This window comes from Myotis davidii, unplaced genomic scaffold (assembly GCF_000327345.1).
Source record: "Myotis davidii unplaced genomic scaffold, ASM32734v1 scaffold134, whole genome shotgun sequence".
In the NCBI taxonomy this organism is placed as follows: Eukaryota; Metazoa; Chordata; class Mammalia; order Chiroptera; family Vespertilionidae; genus Myotis; species Myotis davidii.
The window spans coordinates 3,330,164-3,336,929 of record NW_006288853.1 but is presented as its reverse complement, the minus strand read 5'-3'; the positions used below and the strand labels follow the sequence as shown (position 1 = coordinate 3,336,929).

Below are 6,766 nucleotides of genomic sequence, written 5' to 3'. Positions count from 1 at the left end.
CCCCCCTCCCAGGCGGCCCAGCCCACAGCCCGTACCCCACACACCCCGGCCTCGAGTCCTCGCCTGGTGTTGGTAAGTGCGTGCCTCATCGCCCGACTCTGAATCCGATGCTCCCCCAGGCCCCCAAAGGCTGAACCCACACGAGTTGTAGGCTCCTTTTGTGAAATCAATTCCACCTTCACTATCTCATTTCAGCTCCAGAACAACCCTATGAGAAGGGCAAAAGCACAGGCTGTTGTGCCATTGAGCAGGTGAAAAAACAGGCTCAGTTGGTTGAGTGCCATCCCATGCACCAAAAGGTTGCAGGTTCGATTCCCGGTCAGGGTACATACCAGGTTGGAGATTAGGTCCCCAGTAGGGGGCATACGGGAGGCAACCAATCAATGTTTTTCTCTCTCCTTTCTTCCTTCTCTAAAAAATTAATAAAAACATATTAAAAATAATAATAACAAAAAAAACCTGAGGCTCAGAGAGTTCACTGTAGGACATAGCGAGAGAACCAGGCCTCTGGTTTCACCACCGGGGCTCTTTCTACTGCATCATCTGGCCATCCCTCTCCTATTTCTCCTGAAGACAGCCTCACTTCCCCAAACGACACTGGGAAGCTCCAAGCAGGGGCCTAGTAGCAGGAACAGAACAAGCTGGACAGAGAGAAGAGGGCCCCTCCCAGGACCACAGCCTCGCACACACCCCTGGCAGCCAGATGCCCAGGGTGGGTAACAATGGAGCTAAAAATAGGGCAGGAGACTGAGTGACCAGCTGCAGGAAACATCTGCCTCAGCTGCAGAACAAACACGGAGGAAGTCACTGCTGCAGGGCTCCCCTACTGAGGGTCAGCGGAGAGCTGGAGGGTGAGGTGTCATAACGCTTTCAGGTCTGTCCCCTGGGCAGGGGCTCGGACCAGCCCACCATCTGCCCTGGGCCTTGTCCCCCAACTCTCAGCACGCGTGCACACACACACACACGCACACACACACACACACACGCACACACACACACACACACTACAGAGTGTAAATCCCCCTTGGGCACCAACGTGTATCTTAGAATCAGAGGCCCCTTCCAGACCCTAGTCCGTTCCTCTCGTTTTACAGACGAGGAAACAGAGACCTGCCCACCGTCACCGAGACCCGGACACAGGGGAGGACGGGGTCTCCTCCCCTTTCCCCTGCACGGCCCGCTTATCTGCTTCGCTAGGCGTGTCCACCCAGGGCCAGGGAGACCCTGACCAAGAAGCGCTCTCCTGCTCCAGAGAATGAAGCACACTTAGCAGAGGAGACAGATCTCATAAGAGACTTCACTTAGACTCAAAGAGGAACCGCATGGCGACCATGACCTTCAGGCCCAGCCTCCCTCTCCGGCCTATTGCTCCCCAACTCTCACCTTTGTGCTCTGAGCTCCAGCCAAAGTGAACTTCCTACATCCCTGCAGCAGACAACATCTCCACACGCCTTTGCAATTAACTAGCAGTAACAAAAACGGTAATAAAGCAGAGGTGCACCTTACCAGGCCAGGGCCTGGGGGCAGGTGTTCCAGTCTCTGTAGGGCAGACAGTGCGCCTTTGGAAATCCTTTAAATAGCCCACAAAGGACAAGGCCGGGCCATCGCTCTGCTCGTCCGACCTAGCCAGTCTTCCTCCAGCGGCGGGACAGATGCCACTGCCTCTTCTGGAGCAGCAGGCACAGTTTGAGGCCCACACCCCAGCCGAACGTGCCTTCGTTCCACCCCTCCCTGCCCCGCTCCCTCGGCCTAGCTCACTCCCTCCCTGCACAGAAAGCCTTCCTTAGCCTCCCCAGCCACATCCCACCATGGCGGTGGCCCCATGAGGCCTCCCAGGCCGGGGCTGAGGCTGGCCTGCAATGGCATCCTGGTGCTTGGCACAAAGGGGCCACGTGAATGAACAAAACTGGAAAGATTTTTAAAGAACAGCAACAAAAAGATCAACTCTAGGGTGCCTGTGTTCTGAGCATAAATGAGACAATGCAGACGGGGTTGTAGCCCAGGGCCCACAATGCAACAGGCAACCCATAAACGCAGCCCGTTCAATTGCTTAGAAAAATGACGGGGGGAGGTGGGGATGCTGACCGCCGGGTCCCACACAGCAGAGAAGGTTAATGAATAAGGGACAGGGATGCCCCTTTGGGGCCAGGAAGGGTGACGCTGAGGGGTCCCTGTCTGGGAAGTAGGCCCCACCCATTCAGGAGAGTTGCCTGGCTGAGGCCCCTGTCTCCCAGGGGAGGCAAGAAAAATGGGGTGCCTAAGAAGTCCCCTGGACGCTTCACTTACTCCTGAGGACCAAGCACATCCGCCTTGAGTAGGATTTGCAATCGCAGATGATGAATGTTTCACCCCAAATGGCTTACCTCTCCATTCCCACACTGTCACTCAGGTTAGGGGGAGAGGAAAAGAATGGCAGCAGGCACACTGCCCCGGACCCGGCGAGGGGCCCAGCACTGCACGAAGTCCATCTACCTGTCGTCCAACCCAAAGTTCCGACAGCACGCTCCTCGGGGACCCAGGGGCCCCAATACCTTCCAGGGCTCTGCAGGGTCAAAACTATCCTCTGCTCAGTAATAAACCCCCTGCCTCTCTCACCGTGAGAGCAGCTGGTGGAGCAAAAGCCACGAGGGTGAACTGCTAGAGGCTCAGCAGGCGCTGGCCCTGAACGGGGCTGGCCATCACTCACAGCGACAGAGTGCCAGCGTCACTTAGAATGTCCCAGAGGAAGCCGTCAAACGGATTCGTGTCACCAAATCTCAGCCTGAGCGCATGTCTCTTTAACATTCTGTGTGATGACACGGACGTGCACTTGGGCTGGTCGCTGGAATGCGACAGGGGTCTGAGTGGAGGCCGAGCTAGCCTCTCTGTCCACGGAGCACCACGAGCACCCCAAATGGCTAGGGCTCTTCACCACTGTCCTGGGAAGAACGCCGACAGACAAAAGGTGGTTGTTCAGAACTGGGGCCCGGGAAGCATTGCCTCAAAGATGAGCAAGGTGAGCCTGCCGCCTCACAGAAAACAGCTGACAGCATTGGTTGCCAGTGGCAAAGTGTAAGCTTTCAAGGGGAAAATCAGAATTTTGGAAAGCTTGCACCAGCCACTGTGAGTTTGATGGCAGCCCAACACATAAAGATTTTGCCAGATGAGTGATGTTCACATACAGGTTCCCCAACACCCTGTAGGTTTACAGCTGTGAAACACAGAATTTATTCTTGTATTATTATTTATGCATTTTCTATACATTAGACTCACAATAAGTTCTCTGATAATTCCTCTATTCCTCAACTCTGTAACTTACTAGGGTCCCAGTGCACAAAGATTCATGCATGGATGGGGACTCCCTCAGCCCAACCAGCACCATCTCCAATCTGTTAGCCCTCAGGGAGCCCTCGCCAATCCTGGAGCTTCTGTCTGTCTTTGCAATCATATGAACAGATTGTCTGACCCCCAACCCAGTTTGGTTTGTTGTTCACTGAATAATAGAGGCTTTTTTTTTCATTGCTTCATTGGTGGAGATTTCCTGGAAGTTTTAGGATATCTTCCCTTTAATTTTTCCTAGACACTCTGATTTTACTTATGTCTCTCATCTTTGCTTTCCCTCCATCCCCCACTGCAACAGTAACTTGCTCCAGGCTCACTTTTCTCTAGTGTCTAGGAGATCCGTCTGCCTCCAGAACTACGATTCCCAGCATTCCTGGTGCTCTCCATGCTCTGGGCTTCTGCTCAGATCCTGGGGCTGCCATCACAACTACTATGCCCAGAATTCCTGGTGCTCTCCGCGCTGGGAGCGACCGAGAGAGCCACAGTCCCCCAAGCCTCCAGCTCTCCTGCTCTGATCTCTGCCTGGTGCCTGTGTATGCAAATTAACCCACCATTGTTATTGGATAGATTTGCATATTCACCCTGATTGGCTGGTGAGCGTAGTGAAAGGATGGTCAAATTACATGTTTCTCTTTTATTACATAGGATTAACTAGAGGCCCAGTGCACAAATTCGTGCACAGGTGGGGTCCAGCCGGCCCACCTGATGGGGGCCCATTGGGCTGGGCTGGCAAGGGGAGGGGCCACAGGCAGTTGGCCGGCCAGCCTCACCCTTGATCGGGATGTTGGGGACCAATCAGGGGCCAGGCCAGCTGGGGGCGGGCCAATTGGGGCCCGGATCAGGCCGGTTGGCTGTTACAGTGCACATCATAGTCACCTGTTGTTCCAGTCATTCTGGTCGTTCCGCCATTCCAGTCACTGGGCTTTTATATACAGAGATTGTGGTATTATTTTCCATAAGAACAATTGTAAACCTACTTTTGCCCCTCCTTGTATGTAATTTTCGGAGATGATGAAATGAAATGTGCCCACATTTGGAACATATGTATAACTCAGTGAGGCAATATTTCCCCAATGACCAAATATTTGATGTTTCAAAACCATGCCTGGGTCAAAGATCCATTCATAGCGCAAGACAGTCCAACGGATTTCAATGTAACAAAATATGCAAAGTTCATCAATGTGTTTTTCAGATTCCATATTTCAACTAAACTTTACAAAATTATCACCTGCCAAGTGTGTATGTAGTATCACAGGAAATATCTATAGGTTAATAAACTACTTCTCTCTTCTGCTTTTTTTTAAACTATATTTTTGTTGATTTCAGAAAGGAAGGGAGAGGGAGAGATAGGAACATCAATGATGAGAGTCGCTGATTGGCTGCCTCCCACACGCCCCACACAGGGGATTAAACCCGAAACCCAGGCATGTGCCCTGACCAGGAATTGAACCGTGACCTCCTGATTCATAGGTCGACGCTCAACCACTTAGCCATGCCTGCAGAGCAACTTCTCCCATTTTCAAACACTTACCTGTGTGAAGCTAGATTTTCTTCATAGACTTTTTTTTTTAGTATATTTTTATTGATTTCAGAGAGGAAGGGAGAGGGAGAGAGAGAAACATCAATGATGAGAGTCGCTGATTGGCTGCCTCCCACACGCCCCACACAGGGGATTGAACCCACAACCCAGGCATGTGCCCTGACCAGGAATTGAACCGTGACCTCCTGATTCATAGGTTAACACTCAACCACTGAGCCAAGGCTGCAGAGCAACTTCTCCCTTTTTCAAACACTTATCTGTGTGAAGCTGGATTTTCTTCATAGATGTTGTTTTTGTTGCTTTTTGTCTTATTTTGTGTTTTTGGTTTTTTTTTAAACATATTTTTATTGATTTCAGAGAGGAAGGGAGGGAGAGAGAGAGACACATCAATGATGAGAGAGAACCATTGATTGGCTGCCTTCTGCACACCCCCTACTGGGAATGGAGCCCACAACCTGGGCATGTGCCCTTGGCCAGAATCAAACCTGGGACCCTTCAGTCCGCAGGCTGGCGCTCTATCCATTAAGCCAAACCAGCTAGGGCTCTTCATATACTTTAATCAAAAACAACATATCAGAGCAGATTGAAAGCTGGACCAGATGTCAGTATCTGTCTTCTATTAAACAAGATATCAAAGAGATTGGCAAAACTGCAAAACAATGTTTTGTGTTTTGGAAAAATAGTTATTTTTTCAGAAAAATATTTTATTTATATTAACATATAATGAGTTTGCTATTGTCATTTTTAAAAGGAAAGTATAATTATATGTTTTTAAATATACTCAGTTTTAATTTTTAATATGGTAAATATCAGTTTATGGATATAACCCACATAAACAAAAGCTCTTTAGGGCCTCCAATATTTAAGAGTGTAAAGGAAGGAACCCTGAGACTAAAAGTTTGCACATAGCTGTGATTTAATCTCCACAGTAGCCCTTTGGTTTTGTGTGCCAGCATTATTCCCATTTTACAGGTACCAACACTGAGTCAGCACAGAGTCTGGATAACTTACCCAGGCGGCTGGGAGCTTCTGAGCACATGCTCAGATCCTACAAGCTATCCATCATATCAGGGTCCTAAAGGAAGTACAGAAAGATGAACGATAATGTTACAAAGGAAACCATGCAAGTGCAAGAAGAGAATGTAAGGAAATATTGGCATATTCTTGGGGTATAAAAGAAATTTCTATGCAAAATACTAAAGAAATACAGTTAACTATCAATAGATCAGACTCCACAAAATGGTCGGCTTCTAACCAACACAGAAAAACCACAAAGGCAAACTGGGTAAAAATATAGTCAGCCTATTTTTATCTATCATATTCAATATAGTCTTTTGTTCAAACAAATGAGAAAATAAGTACATCTTGAGAGTAAAACGGACCAAAAAAAAAGCAGAGAAGAAATACAAATGGCCAATAAACATGAGAAAAATGGTCTCCCTGATTTGTAAGTTAAACACTGGGCATGATGGGACGCCCAGTATTGCCTATTGTGGTGTCACATGAAAAGCAGGACAAAAAGCCGTGTTGATGTGGGCGCCAGGGGTCGGCTCCTTCCCAAGCACCTGTTGCCATGTGAACCAGCACAGCTCCCTGGAGACCAATCGGGCAATAATTATAAAATACCTTTAAATTCTTCTATCAATTGATTTCAAAGGAAATAATCAAAGATCTGGCCAAAAAGGTGTTTGTTTCAGCTTTGTTTATATTAGTGAAAGACTGGAAACATCTTTCACTCAACAGTGGTCGAGCTGAATGTGCCATCGGTGTCACCACGTGGTCATTGAAGCGCATGGAACGTCACATGAGCATCACTAATAGAATGTGCAGGGAAAGAAGTCAACATAAACAAACGCTGTGCGTTCATTGGCCTAAAACTGAAAAACAGGCCAAATAGTTTATGGT

The 6,766-nt window shown here is 48.8% G+C and overlaps 1 protein-coding gene across 4 annotated transcripts in view; it reads right to left on the bottom strand.

The window, feature by feature from the left end:
* Positions 1 to 6,766, bottom strand: part of PALD1 (phosphatase domain containing, paladin 1) — an 86,709-nt gene that overhangs the window by 60,173 nt on the left and 19,770 nt on the right. Inside the window, exon 1 of one of the 4 annotated variants that reach the window (XM_015562132.1) lies at positions 5,873 to 5,938. The exons of the other annotated variants lie outside the window; for them this stretch is intronic. The gene's annotated coding sequence lies outside the window, so the exon portion shown is untranslated. Of the gene's footprint in view, positions 1 to 5,872; positions 5,939 to 6,766 lie in introns of those variants that run through there. 4 annotated transcript variants of the gene reach the window in all.